Raw genomic sequence first — 17837 nt, forward strand, 5'->3', positions numbered from 1 at the left:
TCTTTCCTAAGGAAACCGTGAATTTCAGGCTTCCATGTAGGCTCTAAGCCCCCTCACCTGCATGACGGGAAGAACAGCTGCTACTTTTAATTTGAAAAAATGCCTATTTTGTGGGAAAAAAAAAAACCAAACAAAAACCTAACCAAACAACAAAATAAACAGTGCAACGATCGGGGTATAATGTTGGAAGAAAATTGTGGTTTTCTCATTTTATATAGAAATACGTATAATTTCCCTATCTCGGGCATTGAGCACACACCACTCCATCCCCATCCCCATCCCCATCCCTGCAGAATAACGTGTTTGCATTTGCACAGAAATCGTGGTCCTTTCCTCCAGAAGAACTAAAATCAAAGGCAAGCTGGTTATGTTTTAAACAGCTAATGCATTAACTCCCTCCCTCTCTCTCTCTTTGTGATTTTTTTTGTTGTTTGTTTGTTTGGTCGCTTGGCTTTTTTTTTTTTTTTTTGCCTTTTTTTTTTTTTTTGTGTGAATTTTAGAATACCTCTTTCCAGGACAGTAAACTGTGTTAAATAAGTGAAAATTTAATTTTAGGCTGAATAATGAGAAATAAAGCTCCATCTTTGGAAGATGGACAAGGAAGGAAACTCAGAACACTGACAAACGTCCTTACCCCTGGATCTATGGCAAATACAGTCCGAGACATTTCTACTTGCCTCAAATTATAATGGCAACAAGGTCTTAAAATAGCTACTTAACTAAATCAAGGCCACTTTGCTGCTTGGTTTTGTTTTGGATTGTTTTGGGGTTCCTCCCCCCCCCCCCCCCAATCTCTCTCTCTCCTTTTTTTTTCTTTTTTTGTTTTTTTCTTTTTCTTCTCTTTTTTTTTTTTTTTTTTTTTTTTTTTTTTGGTATGGGGCATCTTTTGGGGGTTTGAAATGTTCCAGACATTGTCCAGTACTTTGTCCCCGACGCCAACCGCATTCGTGTGAGACCGAAAGGGGATTAACTTGTGAACTTTTAAAAATCAGAACTTAAATGAGAGGCAAATCTAGGCCACAGCTCATTGTGGGAACCGTTTCTTAAGCAATTAAAGCGAGAAGAAATTCCTCGCAGCCTTTTTCCTTAAAGCAGCTTTCTGAAGGATTTAAGGAGGACTAGTGTCCGGTCCATCAAGAAAGATTTAAACTGCACAGTGATATAGAAAATCTCCACTTGCTCTTATTTAAAGGGGCACTATCACCATTTCCATAAGACCCTTGACATTGTTTCTTTAATCTTGTTTATAAACTTAAACAGATTTAAAAAGTTTTTTTCTCTTCTCTGCCTCCTTTTTTTTTTTCATGAATTCATTGAAAATATATTTGATGCAGTATTTGAAAAGAGACCAAAATAGGCTCTCAGTTGGCTCACAGTTAAGGATTTTCTGTTACTAAAAAGTCTCAAGCCACAGCTTGCCACATTTCTCCTTTTGCTCTTGGAGGTTTGGAGGAAAGTGAGATTAGTGGGGAGAGGAATTTATTTTTTTTTTTTTCCTCTGGGGTCAAGTATGCAATAAAAGTTTCTTTCTCCCCAAATTAAGAGGACACAAAGCACCTTTTCCCCCCGAAACAGACTCAAACCTTGATGCAATATTTGTGGTTTAGCACATTTTCCTTTGGCTGAGGGTAGAATTATATTCTAAGCAGCCTCCTGTAATGTCAGGTTTTGGTTTTTTATTCTCTCCTTTCTCTTTCTTTGCCCCACTAGTGCTCCCTCCTTAAGTCCTGGCTGTTGGGGCAGGTTCCTACCCATATTTAGAGGTCAGCCAGTATTTCTTACAGTTTTTTCCAATTTGAGCTACTTGACAAGGTTTTCTGCACTGCATTCAAAAAAATACCTGCTAACCTTATTCCAGAAAAAACAGTTGCTCCCCCTTAAGTCTTAAAAAGAAGAAGACGGGGGGAAAAAAAAAGAGAGAGAGTGAACACCTTGGAGTCACCAAAGCTTTTGGTGCTTATAGCTAATTAATAGCCCTAATGATATTTTTCCAAGTCCATGAATACATTATGTTTGCAATCCAAAAAGCGTTAGCCCCATTCAAGGGTACTTCAACATCTGCTCATTTAAGGGCAATTAATCATTTTGATATATGGTTTAAAATTGACTGCTTCCAAGGGACTTTTTTTTTTTGACAAGAATAACAAAGCAATTTGCCAGGAGCCATCTTCTGGACATGTTATTAGCAGAGCCTTCATCTTAAAGAGGGTTTAAAAAAAATCCTCAGATTTAGGTACCTGCTTTAAAGGGAACCCAACACCTTCTCTCTCCTGCTTGCTTTCCTACACTTCCTCCAATTCTTCATCCAGCTTTTCATTCCTCTGTCAAGAGTGAGAGAACACTTCCATCTAGACCTAAAGTTTAAACCTTGACTGCAGAGGCATGTGAGTTTAGAATTTTGCCCCTCAGGAGAATGTGAGCTGAATATCACAAAATACAGAGCAAGCTCATCTCCTCCTCCCATTTCTGCTTTCTCTTAATTGTAATAATAACTAGTTTTATGTTTTTGAGTAAAAAATGCTTCATATTCCCTCATTGATCTCAACGTTCTCTCAAATGCAGCCAAGGAATTTTTTTTTTTTTTTTTTTTTGCTATTAACTGCAGTTTGTAACTGTAATAAGCCATTCCTTAGTTTAGCCTATTTTTCAAAAAATACCTGTAAGGAATCAAATCTACCAAGAGCATTAGGTGAAACCAGCCAAAAAGATCAATTTTTTCAGCCTGTGGTTCCTGGTAAAAGTGTTAGCTGAGAGAATGTAAAGGGGAAGTCTCTCCCGTGCAGGGAATTTAAAGTATAGTTATGACAGGCAGATCTACTTATTTATTTATTCAGTGAATCCCAGCTGTGTTCAGAGGCTCCTGCCAAACAGGGGGCCCTTTCCAGCCCGGGAGCTGCAGATGAAGGAGGGCATCCAGGGCAAAAGAGATAAGCAGGAAAGGTGATGAGAAAAGGCAAATAAATAGAGGAGGGATGTGCCCAGCGGAGGCAGAGTCCAGAGGAGAGGCCTCCCTCAGCTGAGTCCCTGCCCTCCTGGCAGAAATGGATTTCAGGGTCCATCTTCCCTTGGGGACACCTCTGCTCTGCTCTGTCACAAAGGCACAGGTGTCTCTCCTCCTGTCTTTTCACAGGCTGCCTGGAAAGAACCAGCAAAATCGAAATTTTGCAATAATGTGTCGGAAGGGCTCCTCTTTAATTTAAAATGTTACTAATTTATTTTCTGTCTGGGTGCATCAAAAATTGCCTTTTTGTTAACACCTGGGTTGGATTCAGAGCCCTTTATCTGTGGCTTTATTCTGGTCTGGGGCCATCCATTGCCCAAGCTACTCCTTATGCTCATGCAGTTTTTATTCATCAATCTGCAGCCAATGAAATGCCATTATTTGCTTAAAAAAGGTTATGTAAATGAGTGGAGGTGGTTTAAAAACCCACTTCTAGAAGATTTGGGTTTTTATCAGGAATTTGAAGGCACCCTCCAAGTAACTAAGTAGCCTGGAAAACAAATCCAGCCAGGGGAGAAATGTGGGTGGTTCTGAGCTGGCCCTGCTGCTGTGGGCAGTTGCAGTTTGGGTATGAAACCTCTCCTGTTCTTTGAGGATGGAGTGGTGGGGGCAGGTGACATCGCCCAGGCCATCTGAGGCACACAGCATGGGGAGGTTGGTCCATCAGCCACCACATGGCCAAAAAGACCTGGGAGCTCCTTGGTTTTTAGATCTGAGAAAAATGTTCCTCCTCCCCAGTGAGGCTGCAAAAATGGAAATTTAAAGTCATTGTAGACCCTTCACCTTTGTATTTTGCTGATATTTTTTTTCCTTTTTACATTTTTTTCTGTATTTTACAGACAAAAGGCAGGGAAGCATCTGAAAACAAGGCACTTTCCAGTCAGGCTCACAGATCAGCAGGGCGGGAGCAGAGGCTGAAGGTTCAGCCCATCTGCTGCTGCTGGAGGAGGAACTGGAGAAGCCTGCCCAGCCCCTTTGTAAAGGGTGGGCAACATGGTGGGGTTTGGTTATTGTTTTTGGTGTCTGTCTCACCCATGGATTAATTTAGGGGAAAATAATCTCTTGGGTTTTTACAATGGTCATACTGAAACCTGGTCCAAACCTGTCCACCCAGGCAGCTTCACAGACATCCCGTAAAGCTTGGCTGTGCCTGGAATTTTAATGTTCTCCACACTCAGGGGATGCAGGTTGGGATGCTGCCTCTCCTCTTGCAGGTGTTTCCTGGCTGGAAAAGCCTTTCCTTGCCTGTTTGAGAAGTGAAGAGCTCTCCATGTGGCCACTGCTTTGTTATTCAGACCCTGATGGGACTCGTGGAGAGAAATGTGAATGTTTCAGGAGGAAGGCTGTGATAGGGATGTTACAGCTCCTGGAGGGCTGGAAATGTTATCCAAGCAGAAAACAAACTTCAGGAAGTTGTTTATACTCAGGCCCTCCCCATGGGCTTGGCATGGAGAGACTGCATTTTCCAGCTTGAGACCCTCCCCACATGAGAAGCAAAGGTGGTTAAATAGCAAGGGAGTCTCTGTTTGGGCTTCCCTTACAACACCCCATAATTTGGGCAGTGTAAACTGTAAAAAAAAATTTTTTTTTTTTTTAAGAGCACAAGGTGCATCCATAATAGGACCTGCATCCTCTGGGAGCAAATGATGCACCTGCCTGTGTGGGCACGAGTCCTGTAATGAGTTTGGGGCAATTAAGGTGTTTCTGACCCTGACTTTCCTTAAGCCACTGTTGTATCAGCCCTCTGTTCCTTTAGCTGAGGTCAGGCTCTGCACTGGAGGATGCTTTGGATCCAGCATCACTGTCTGCTGTGGTTATACCCCAGAGAGCTGCTTCTCCTTGTCCTCAGGAAAGACATTACTCTTGCAGCTTGGCTGCTCCAAGCGTGCACCCAGGCTCCATTTATACTGAGAGCTGGGTGATCCCAGCTTTCCATCCCTGAAACCAGAGGGGGGCTTTGCCATTGGCACCCAGGATTTGTCCCTCAGCAGCAGATCAGACCCAGAGCTGGATCTCACCAACCATCCCTTCAGAAAGAAGCCCCAATGCTGATCTCTTGGACAACAGTGCAGGCTCTGCCAATCCTGGCAGTGAGGCTGGATGCAGCTCAGTGCTATTTTGCTGGTGTAAACCCCAAGTAATTTATTCAAAAGCAATGATATTTATCTAGATTTACATCATTTAGCACTAAGTTCAGTCCTTCGGTAACGGATGCTCAAATGCATGACTGCATTTATTTTGTCCCTACCTCTGAGCAAAATGACAGATACGTTTCCTGGGGGATAAAATCCATCTCCCAGGCACACAGCCAGGCTGGCTGTGTTTTCTGCAGCACAAATTTCAAGGACATGAGAGGACTGGGGAAAAGGAACTTTTCCTCCCAGACCAGGAGCATGGCCCAGTGGCCACCTCCAGCAGCACTGGTGCACCAGTGGCTCCAGCCTTGTGCTGGGTTGCTGCAGCAGCTGGAGGAAGGGTTTCATCCCAGTTTCCCTGCACTGGCGCCAGTTTTGGGGATGTGGTGGCTGCAGGCACCAGCCAAGGCTGTGCCATCCCCTGTGCCACCCCACCTCAGTGGGTTTCTCTGAGGGGGTGACAGAGGAGGGGAGAGGAAAATGAGCCCCGCTCAGTTTTGTGTAACACATGAGAAATATGTTAGGTAAACACCTTATTAGAAATGATTTGTCATCCCTCTGCCTCTCCCAGCTGCATGTAACTCTATCTCCAGACTATTATAGTATCAAATATATTTTACAAGAGTTTTACCTACAGGTGACTTGCTCTTTATTACTGGATGTAGGCAAAATCAATATTTTAGTAACTAGAAGATCATTTATTTTGCTTTTTGAAACATTTTTCAACAGTGGGAGAGCAGCTAAAGCCTGCGAAGCTATGATTAAGAGCCCCAAACTCTACCTTCCTTTCCTTCTATGCCTCCTAACCCATTTATTGACTTAAATAGGTAATTTCCAAACCCAGAACATCATCCTGAACAACCACTGCTGGTGCATGGGGTTTTTTTTTTTAGTTTTTGGGGTTTTGTTCCCCCCTTGCAGACAGATAATTCTTTAAACTTGGATAATTTCAAGAGGGAATCAACTTAATATAAATATACCTGTCACTGGTTGAAATAGAAGCAGATTCTGGCCTTTCAATAAGGCCACTTCTGCAGTCCCACACTGGGGAGAAATCAAAAATTGCTCAGAACTGATAATGCATTCCTCCAGCTCCACAGCCCTGATGGAGTTCAGTCAGGCCAAATACCCTGGCTGCTTTTATGTGTTTATTTTACCTTCTGATTTGTTTTGAAGGTCATATGATGCAAAGATGATGGAGGGGAAGTGCTTCTTGTTTAGGGAGGTTTGTCCCTGAGTCACAGCGCTCTGCTGCTGGCAAGTGCCCCACAAGGAAGGAAAATGCAGCTGGGCTGGTGCACAGGAGAGAGAGGCTTCTGCCTCTTCTCCCCAGCTACAAAGGCTTTGTTTTCCTTCAGGTTTGTGGCTCCTCTTGCAGCTGATAGAGCACTTAATCAGTAAAGAAATAATCTCAGGCTGAAATGTCCGTGTGCTCTGATGCCTGGCACTTGGAGGGAACAAGTGACATTGCTCTATCCATGGAGGTGAGGGCTGCTTGGATAAAACCTCAGACTTTACATGCCCAAGAAACAGCTGAACATCTGCACTTTACATCAGCCAGGGCTTTTATTTACCCTCCTGTGAGCCAAGGAGAAGGGCATTCCCCTGTGCAGAGGTGGGGAGGAGCAGCCAGACACCAGCAAGGATGATGAGGAAAACCCTTCCTCCAGAGAATCATCTCTCCAAGCACCTTTCCCCCACCCTGGGATGCACTTCCCACCCATCCCACCACCTCTGGCCCCTCTGCAAACTGCTGGTCCAGTGAGACCCTGCCATGGGGTCACTTTGGTTCACTTTGGTGTCAGCCAGACCACCCAGGGTCCTGCTCCCACCCATTCTCCCTTCCACCAGCAGGAGCAGGACTTTCCTTATGGCAAAGCAAAGGGAAAAGCAAAACAGAAGAGATTTTTGAAGTTTTTTAGATTTTTGCTTGTCATCCCTTTGGTTTTAACAAAACTTCTCAACCAACTTTTTAACCAAAACTTCTCAATTTGGTATGAAGTGAGCAAAGGTGTTTGCTTAAAAAAGTACATATGCACATACTGGTGTGCTCACGTTCAAACACATGGGCAAGTGTATAACCTACAGTTTTTAGACTATAACATTTATCATCTGGAATGTCCTTTGATAAAGTCAAAAACCTTCTGATTCACTCAATTTTCCAGAAAAGTCTGATGTAATCATCTACTTGTGACAAGAGGGATTTTAAGGGCTTCTTTTTAATGGGTACTATCTCTTTAGTAAAATGTAATTTCCTGTTTTGGAGGGAAGAGCTTGATTCCCTTATTCATTTAAGCAAGGATACTTTTTTTTTTTTTTATTTTTCATTCTGGCACAGCTGCACAGGGTCACACACACTGGGGTTTGGAGGATGAGGATCCTTTAGACCTGCAGCCCAATATGGTGCTGCATCTGTACTCTCACAGCTTTGCTACAAGTGCTGTGGGTATCAAGGCATGACCCCATGTCCCCCAAAATCAAGAAAGAGCTGGGGACATACATAAATCCCAATAGGATAGAAATAAGTTGTCATTCAGGAGTTTTTCTGGATTTGAGCTGGGGTTTATTTTTTCTTGCTCCTCATCCCTGCTTTTAAAATGATCTTGTCAGGCAGGAAGGGTTGGCAAGTGCAATGCCCCTTTGTATTTTGATTTGGATAAGGGTAAATCTCTCATATGTGTAAAACCTTAGGGTTTTGGAGGTTCTCTGTCTCCTGCCAAAAACCCCACGGTCTCTCTTCTAATGCTTGGAAATCCTGTTGGCAGAGAAAATGAAATGCCATCATCAGTTGGTGCTCGGTCTTGATTTATTTCTATTTTACTTACAGCTTTTTTTGCAAGGATATCATCACATGAGCCTTTTCCAGCTTGTTCTGCCTCCTACAGAATCATGGCAGAGGACCTGGGTCTGGCTGATGGGGACATCTCACCAGCACACGCTGAGATTTAAGCATCTCCCAAAGGTGGGAAGGCTGAGGATCACCATTCCCTTGCATAGCTGGCTGTGTTTGAATAAATGAGATTCCCTCATCTCCCAGTGTGTCCGGAGCAGTGCTGTGGCTTCTTTTCACCAGGTTTGCTGATGGTGGTCCAAGTTTCACTCAGGAGAAATGCAAGTTTCACTCAGGAGAAGTGCTGCCCAAGCCCTGGTGAGACCTTGCCTTCCCCTCGCTCTTCTCTTGCCATCCCCACTGAACTTTGGCCATTTTGGAGCAGTCTGAGGCAGGGGCCTGGGAGGCTCAGGCAGCCTCACCCCTCTGCCCCAGCACCCACCGTTCCCACTGCAGGTCTGGCCATCTCGCATTCACAACGTGTCCAGCAAAGTTTGCGTCAGGGGTTTTAAACTTTAGATTTGTGTGACCAAGGAATTCCCAGTTCTGTTGCATGTGCTCCCCTGTCTCTCCCTCTCCCCCCTGTCTTTCTCTTGGCTGTGAAACAGCACAAGGAGACTCTTTGTATGCTCCTAATCCTGAAGCAACACAGCTTTAGCAACATCCAGGGATAAAAGCACCATCAAACCACAACTTTATGGGGGCAAATCTCCTCTAATCCCTCGCTTTAGCTAAACAAAGCTTCTTGCCCTAATCCGCTATCGCTTTAAAAAAAAAAAGCTCAGATTTTGTTTTTAGTAAGAAGATGATCCAAAGGACTAATTTTAAGAGAGACTAACCAACTCTGACAGCTTTTAAAATAGACGACAAGAAAATAGATGCAAACTTTCCTCTCAATTCAAGGGTTTTCAGGCTATGCAATAAGAAAAATATCCAGGGTTTAACTGCTTTCCTTTAAGCTCACTTTTATTGTATTAAATGCTCTGACCAACTCAGATTCAAATCACCAGGCCCAAATGCCATTTGATCTTTAAAGAGAGAGTTAAAAAGTGTGCATATTATTCCCAGGAAGGCAGGCCAAGGAAAATCAATTATCATAAACAAGGATTATATTACACACACGGTCAATATGGAAAAACAAACATGATGCTGATAATGGGCCGAGGAAGTGGCTCACATCTGAGGCCACTTTGACTGTATTAAAGATAGTTCTTTATTAATTTCAGGATGGTTGTGTGTAAGGATGGTAATGAGGAGAAGTCAAGCTCTTAAACAGTCAGGCCAAGCTTTCCCTCCAAACATGAACCAAGTGCTGAATTTTCCTTCCTTTTTAATTTTTTTTTCCTTGTGAGATGTAGAAGTGTTATGGTTTGACTTGGGGGCTCAGCGTGTGTGTGGCTTAGTGCTGCTTGGCTTCAGCTGTGGGAAAATGCTGGGCTTGGAGCAATCAGGGGTTACCACTGTGGTTCCTGCTGGTCTGAGCCCCTTCACTGAGCAGGTGCCTGTCTCACTCCCATCGTGTCCCCTGGGTGCTGCAGGAAGCCAGCTAAACCCATTGGTTTCTTCCCCTGGTTTATATCTCAGCACTTACTGTGAGGAACTTTCATTATCCATCAGCATCTAGTCTGACATTCAGCAATATGCCTGCAGGATGAGGAGGACGAAGAGTGGGGTCATTGCAGCATCATGGTTTCATCCTTACTCATGCTTTGCTCCCAGGGAACAAGTAAAATCTGTACCCACATTTTTCCAACACGTTTGATGCAGCCTGGCCACCTTGCTGATGTGAGGAGGGGGATGTTAGCAGGTCTCAGTTCCCTCAGCACACCTGGGTGGGAAGGGATGGAACCCCAGCCATCTACTCCCACGCTGGTGACCTTGCCCCAAACTGGGGATGGGACCTTTCCTTGTCACAGGTCCTTCCTGCAAGCTGGCTGGGGAGCAGCACAAAAACCCAAACTAGCATTTCTCTCCCCAGGGGAATTCCAGCACTTTGAAATGTGCTTTGGTGCAAATACCACTGGGAAGTCAAAATGATCTGGGGATAATTTTGGAGTTCTGACATCACAGGATGTGAGCAAACATTGAATACAGCACGAACATGGTATTCAATAAACTGAAGCTGTAGGAATATTTTGACATGGCATAAACGTAGAAGCCAAACAAAGTGAGGGAACTCCCCACTGTGTGGAAACTTGCTGAAATAAAGCAGTTTTGGTGCTCAGTGTGCAGAGAAACTCCGGGCATATTCCTTGGATGTTCTCCCATTATGGGAGGCTGTTGAGCATGACATCTTTTTGCCACGTGTCATGTGATTGCAGTCAGATGGGGAACGGCTCTGCCTGACTCCTTGGGAACATTCCCCATAAATCCAGCTCGTGGGGGAGCCCCAAGCCCCTTCTTGCTGCAGTTCAGCCCAGCCTGCACCAATGGCCATGGATCCTCCTTTGAGGGAAGCCGCTGATGGTCTCCCAGATGTTCTACCTGGTCCCAGTGCTGGCACTGCACCCGCTGGCTGCACTTGACTCCCTGTGCAGCTGTGACAGGAACGTGTTTCCCAAGGCCCTTGGCTGCCCAGGAGCTTTGTCCTCAGCCAGAGGGACGTGTATAATCTTTGGCTAAGCTCCCCCAGGACCCCCAGGCTGTCTCTGCTCAGCCACACTGAAAGGACCCTTTTGAAGTCCAGCCAGCATTGCGGGGTGTGTTTGCCCTCCGACAGCACATGAAACCAGTAAACACCATTTCTGGGCTGAAATCTCCAAAGCCCGTATCCTTTCAGCCTTCAAGTTTCCCTTTCTCATTGACCTGTGCCCAGAAGTGACTCCTGATTTGAATAGCAAATAGTAGCTGTCTTTCCCTCCACAGCTAAGCTGTTTTCTTTTCTTCCTCCCAAAGCAAGGTGGGAGCTTTTCACTTCCCTCTTCAGAGCGGCCGAGGGGAAGGGAAGCAGCAGAGCTGGTGGGTGCTGAGTGGAGCCCCCATCCTGCTCGTGCAAAGAGCCTTTATTGGACCTGTTTTCCCCTCTGGAGGCCCAGGCAGCAGTGGTTTTCAACCAGATGATCACGACCCTGCAGAAGTGATGTGGCACATAGCTGGGATTTTTGGAAGCAGCCTTTGGTGTGGCCAGCATGGGTCTGGACTGCTCAGTGACAGACTGATTTCATAGCACCTTGTGTTACCTGCTGATGTGGTCTGTGTTCAGCACCAGATGTGGAATAGGGAAGCCCCAGTGGAGGAGAAGGATGATCAGCAGGAAACTTTAACACTTTGAACCTCAGAACACAGCCAGAGTGAAAATACACCCCCACTCCTGCCCCAGCCCCACACTGCAGAACAGGAATGAGCCAGTGGGCTGGGTCTTGTAGCCCATAGTCAGGCCCAGGAGATAAATGTCAGGTGGGACAAAGCTTTTGAAAGGCACTAATTTGATTTTTTCCCCCCAATATTCTTCTCCTCCCTGCTGGCCTTCAGAAAAACTGATTTTCACAAGCCCTGGAGGATGCAGCCCTGATGCTGGGGACTCTGCCTTTCCCAAAACAGCCACGGGAAGCTGGCAGGTAAAGGGGCTCCAAAGAGCTCTACTGTGGAGGTAATGGGATGTTTTCTGTCCCTCTGATGGGGCAGCCTGGGAGAGTTTCCACAGGCCACTGGCACTTTGCCTTTTCAGTGCTCTTCCACTGGAGCAGGACAATGGGGAAAGCGCCTTCATTTGCTTTTGTGCTAATGAAGTCAAACAAGCATCAGGGAATTTGCACTGGGGATCTGTACAAGGGGTTTGATCTGTATTAAAAAAAAAAAAGGTTCTTTGGGTAAAGCTTATCCCAAAAAGCATCTGGTAAGCTGAAGGCATCTCCTTTGTTTTCAGAAGTTGGGTAGTGACTGGAAGTGGGGAGAATTTTTCCCCTAGATTTAGATTTGAATCTATATTTTTCCTTTGTTCAAAGGGGAAGTGATGGGATGTGGGAATACCCAGTTTGATCTCAATACTGGTAATCAATCTGTTTACTGAAAAGAAAGTTGCAAAAGCCTGCAGCCTGGTGAGCAACCCCATTTGTTCTCCATCCCTAAATCTCCAGGACCGGGAGTCATGTGATAGTGCTAGACTCTTCACTTTGACTTTTAATCAAGCTGCAGGGAGGGACCTATGTATCATTTCAAAAGCCTGAAAACCAGAAAGGAAATGTGTGACATTATGCTTTATTTTTCTTTTTTTATGCTTTATTTTTCTTTTTTATCTCTTGACTTTAAAGTCCAATCTATGGACAAGGGCACGGAACAACCCGGTGGGAACATTTTGAGGCTTAATGCAATTATTCAGCATGATATTTTGTAAGATTGTAAAATCCTCTTCTTTGTTGTCTAGATGAACCCACCTGAAATCTGTGGAGTTCACTGTACTGGTGCTACTGTGATATCACTTCTGCTTTTCACCCTAAAAAATTGACTGGGAGCTGACTTTCATTTCCAGGTTTTGAATCTGAAGCCTGGAGCATCCAGCTCTCTCCTTCAGCCTTTTCTACTTTCTCTTGCTTTTCTCAACATTGGATGTGAATAGCTCATAAAACCCCCTGCAAACAGCAAGCAGGCAGCAAACCCAAACATGTCCCCATTGCAGCAAATGCTGGAAGAAATAAATTCAGCTGAAAAATCCCTGTCTTGGTTTTTTGTTATATTTCTTTCTCTTGGATAAGGCAAAAGAAGGGGGAAAAATTAAAATCCCTTGGTTGCAAAAATGCCTTCAGTCAAGTTCTCTCTCTTACTTGACAGCTCAGTTCCAGCTACAGAAGTCTTAATGATATTTTGGCCATAATGCCGAGAGAAGCAAGAAAGCCCCTTCAGACACCGGCAGCTTTCACCCGAGTGGAGCAGTAAGAAGACAGCTGAAATGTATCTTTGAACCCAGGCAGGCAAAACTGGTTTGTTGTGGTGTCCCTCCTGCTCCTGCCCACATCCACGTCCCCAGGCTGGCACAGCAGTGCTGGTGGCACGTGAGGGCTGTCCCCACACTGTGGTCAGGGATGGAGGGCTGGGTGCCACCCGGCGCTCCCCTCTCTGAGCTGTCTCCTTCTTCTGGCCTGGAGGTGCTGGTAGGACACAGTGGGCATTGCCTTTGGCCTTTTTAACTGTGTGGCTTGTGCAGGTGTCCCGTGGCTGCAGATCTCAGCCTGGTCACCCCAGCAGCATGTGCTTCCAAAGGTTCCCATGGAGGAAAGCAGCTGGACTCCCCCTGGCCAGAAACTGGTCAGCAGTGCCTGTCTCAGTGAGCTGTGGCACCCAGTTTGAGCACTGTTTTTTTGTTAAACTGAGGCTGAGCTAAGGGAGAGGTGGCTGCTCTCCCCTCAAGTGTGGGTCTTTCCAGGCCTCCAGCTGCCCTGTGGTCCAGGTGGACTTAGGCTGGATATTAGAAAAAGGTTCTTCACCCAGAGGGTGTCTGGGCACTGCAATAGAGAAGTGGTCACAGCATCAGGCCTGACAGAGGTCAGGAAGGGTTTGGACAACGCCCTTGGCCACATGGTGTGACTCTTGAGGATGGTCCTGTGCTGGTCTTCATCCTTGAGGGTCCCTTCCTGCCCAGCATATTCTGTGACTCTGTGGTCTCCTGTCTCAGAGCTCTGGCCAACCCTACTGAGCCCTCAGTGGTTGTGTCTGGCAAAAGAGACTGATCTCATACCCCTGACTGTGGATCTATGCTCCTTTTCTTCTGCTGCTGACACCAAACCTGCAGGCTGTTTCTCATGGTGCTCCTGTCCTTGCAGCAACCCCAGGGTAATTGTGCTGTGTTCTGTGGGACAAAGGGCTTGGCTGTGCAGACTGCTCTCTCCTGGACCTCTGCCTGGAGAGGCACTCAGAGATGTCCCCTCCTCTGTCCCCCCTTCCTTTTGTCCATCCCAGGACTGAAGGCAACACCAAGCCACCTGGAAAAGGTGTTTAGAAGTGACACCTTGATGCTCCCTGACGCCAGCCCTGATGCTGCTGGGTTTTGTCTCACCCCTCCTGGGTTTGGCTCCTCTGGGTGCTCAGTCAGGAGCACAACCACACAGGAGAAGCCCCAGGATGAAGAGGAGAGTGTTGTACTTGCAAGGCTTTGAGTGCTCACTGAAAGTAATTTTCAAAAATGATCTTTCACCCCTTAATCAAAGTCTTTATCCATATGTTACAGTTGCCCTTAGTTGCCCTTCCTGCCCTTGGGCTGGAACCATTTGCAGATCTCTCTTGGCTATTGGCTGATCCTAAGTAATAAGCACTAATATTTGAGCTTCAAAATCACTTGCAAAGTTGCAGTCTGGTAAAGCCATCTGGTTGAAATCTGTCAGTATTTATTATCCACTGGAAGTTTCTCTTTGGACAGCTCTGATGCTGCCTTCCATTATCATGGAAAGCTGATCATATTAAACTAATTACAGGGAATAGCTGATGACAAGTTGCTCTTTAATCTGCTGTATTTTTTTTTTGGATCAGAATTAAGGTCATTCTCCAAGACCTTGATTTTTGGAAACTCCCTGGCAGCAGTTGTTAGCTGGGTTAAAATATTTACAAATCCGTATATCTTCTGTTGCTCCTGCTAGGAATGAATAAGCAGGGATTTGTTAGTGGGGCTGAAATTCACCATTGTTTTAGAAGGTACTAAGTGCTGTTCCCATGTGCTGCTTACACCACGTGGGGTGGATAAGAGAGGCTTTCACACATTCAAGCTTGCCAAGTCAATTTTTCTTGGGCAATGTTAGGTTGTCTTTAAATCAACGTAATTTGTTTCCCATCCCTAGACTTGGACATGCCACAGTAATGCCAGTCTGGTGTGTAAATTCTTCTTCACTGTGAAGAGAGAGCAGCCTCTGTGCAGGCTGGTCCCTGCCTGAGTCCTTGCAGACACCTGAAGGTGCATGGGGCAGCTTGCTGGGCCAGCTCAGAGCATCTCCTGAACAGGAGGTTTGTGACCTTGCAGGACTTGCAAAATGGATTGGAAGGAGCCCCTGTGAGACCTGTGGATGGCTCAGGCTCTGCCTCCTTGGCCTGCTTGCTGGTGGGTTGTGCGTGGGATGATGTGCCTGCTGCCTGCCTTTCCTTCCTTGGAGTTAAAATCAATCCCTTGTGGGGAGGCAGGAGGGAAAGTAAGGCATTTAGAATCCATTTTCTGTTTTTAGGTTGTTAATTGTCTATGTCCAAAGTTTGGAGGCTGTAGGTCTATCCCTCTCTATGGCTTTCAGCAGTGTAATGTTACTGCATCTGCTCCTAGTCTGCTGTGAGACCTGGACAGCAGCTCCTCTGCCATGGCATTTCAGCTCCCCACCTGCCTTTTCCCTCCCATGTGGATTTACAGGAGAGGAGGGTTTTGGTTCTGAATGTTTATACAGCCTGGCGAGGACACAGCTTTCCAATTACCTCCATACTTCACAAATTGCTTTCCTGTAATATGATGTAATTTATAGCTTGAGCTCACTGCCAGGTCCCTGGGATGTAACTTGGTATGACTGCCTCCATCCATGCAAACAGGAGCAACTGGAGTCCTTCCCTTAGGGCTTACTCAAATACACTATATTTAATAAGAGTTAATCCCTTTAACACAGTTGCTGGCCTTGCCTTTTAAAATTGGATTAAGACTGATGCACTATAGAGAGTTTTTAATGCCAATGAACCCAACCTGTTCTTGAAAATGGAAGTTGTAAACATGGTATGGATTCTAAGATCAGTCTAACCTTAGGAATTGGCCTTGGGAAAGGCTGCACAAAGGCCTTTTTCACACCTTTAACTCTGCAGGACCTGAAGCCAAATCTGTGGATAGATGAGCAAGGCTTTGAGGAGTTCAGCTGATTCTCTGCTGCTCTCTCACAGGCACAATCAAATGGCAGCAAGGCAGAGAAAACACTTCCAGTGCAAGTGTCCTGAGGAGGAAAAGCACCAGGATTAAGAGAACAGAGAAGCCAAGCCCTAAAAGTGACCTTAAAACTGAGTAAAATTGATGCAGATCTGAATTATTGCTGGATCAGAAAAGTGAAAAAATACACAGTGTGTGTGTGATTGACAAAGGGTTGTGACATCTGTGGGCTAAGAAGATCTGTAGAAGAAATTGTTCTCTTTCTCCTAGAAATGCCTTTGAGAAAAAATGCTAAGCTACATGCTTCTGAGTTAATTTTCTGAAAAGTTCATATATCCTTTTATTCCATATTTGGGGACAAAGTATTTTACCTATAAATTTTAAACATAAGTTATGGATTCATGTTTGAGCTTGGAGGCAGAAACAAGGGCTTAGCCCTTACTTTTCACCAGCGCTGGTTGCTTGAGCTCTAATTTACTCCCCTCCACAACACTGAGGCTTTTCATCTTATCTCTTTTTCAGAGCAATGCGGAAAAAGAACCACATGTGGATTGTGTTGGTGCTGGATCTCAGGTGCAAATGGAGCAGGGTGGAAGCTGTCCCATGGACAGCACCTGGAATGCACCACACAGTCAGGACTTGTTCATGGCACTGAGCAAGGCTGGCATGGACAGCCAGGGCTTGATTTCATTTATTTCCTCCATACCTTTCATGCTTTAAAAAATATCTTTCACTTTCTGAAGGGGAAAAAGGTGTTTGCTTAGCCTCCTCTGTTTGCCCCATCATTTGTAGTGTGGAGCCATAAAATTAAACCCAGGATATGTTTATCCTGTTGATAGGCACTGCCAATCTCACATCCCTTTCTCTAAATGGAAGGGACAGCTCACTCACACAAGGAATTGCCAGACTGCAGTGGTATTTGGATGGGAGGGGAAAAAAAAAAAGGAATAAACAGACCTGGGGAACTCCAGTTTGACATAAAAAACAACATGATGGATAGTCCACAGTGACCACTGGCTCTAGTGGCTGGAGGACAAGGACAAAAAAGAAAGCAAGCAAAAAAAGTAAAAAAAAAGCCAGGACAAGCAATCTGCAACCAGCCTAGGAAGATTACTGCCATAAAAGCAATGCTGGAAGGGGCTAGTTATCAAGTGGAAAACAAGAAAGTACAACTTGCTCCCCAGCCACCAGATTTAGGGGACTCTGGTTGGAAGGTTCATACTCTGGTGGGCCATTAGAGCAGAAACAGAAATGGATGCAGTAATCCAGAACATATTGAGTCTCTAGGTTGCCATGAAATATAATGCAGAGAGAAATGAATTATTTTCCAAGGGAAGCTGTAGAAAGCACATATATAGACTTTTTTTTTATTGGGACTGTGTTATCAACAGTCTCTCTTAATAGTCGAAAACAGCTTCTTATGTTTTTTATAGAGTTTTAAAGATCCCTCTGGACGTGTCTGGAGGGGCTGGATGGGGGGACCTTCAGGAGGAGGGAGCAGGGGAAGAGGAGAAAGGAAGGAAGTGCTGTAAGAGTGAGCACAGTGCTGATTTCCTTGTGCTGTCTCAGCATCTGGGTGTGGTGCTGCATTTTGCTGATTTTGCCTCATTCCTTGCAGAGAAACAATGTCACACATCCATGCTGGCCCTGGGTGTCTTCCTTTGCAAGAAGGGGGACCAACGCATCTCCAAAAATTAGATAGAAGTAAAAAAAAAAGTGATTTAATGGTGTTTTCATCCACCCTGGAGCACCTGCAGGGGATGGTAGAAAGGCAGCTGGAGGAGCCCACCGAGATCTAAACTCCTCTGGTTAAGTTCTCTCTTGTTCTCCTAAACTCATATTTTAAAGAATGAAAGAATCTTGTGAAATCCCTCTCATGACATTGATGGGACTTTAAATGTTGGGAGTGAAAATATTAAGGCAGATCTAAGAGGTTTTGATGGTTTTTTTTCCATGCACAAAGAGCGGTTTTATATTTTAACACCTGTATCCACTTGTAATGCTAACTTCTGGTGAAAGAAGCTGCTGCTGGTGAACATGAAGTTGTCACAAAATGAA

Source organism: Molothrus ater, unplaced genomic scaffold (genome assembly GCF_012460135.2).
Source record: "Molothrus ater isolate BHLD 08-10-18 breed brown headed cowbird unplaced genomic scaffold, BPBGC_Mater_1.1 matUn_MA608, whole genome shotgun sequence".
NCBI classification, from domain to species: Eukaryota; Metazoa; Chordata; class Aves; order Passeriformes; family Icteridae; genus Molothrus; species Molothrus ater.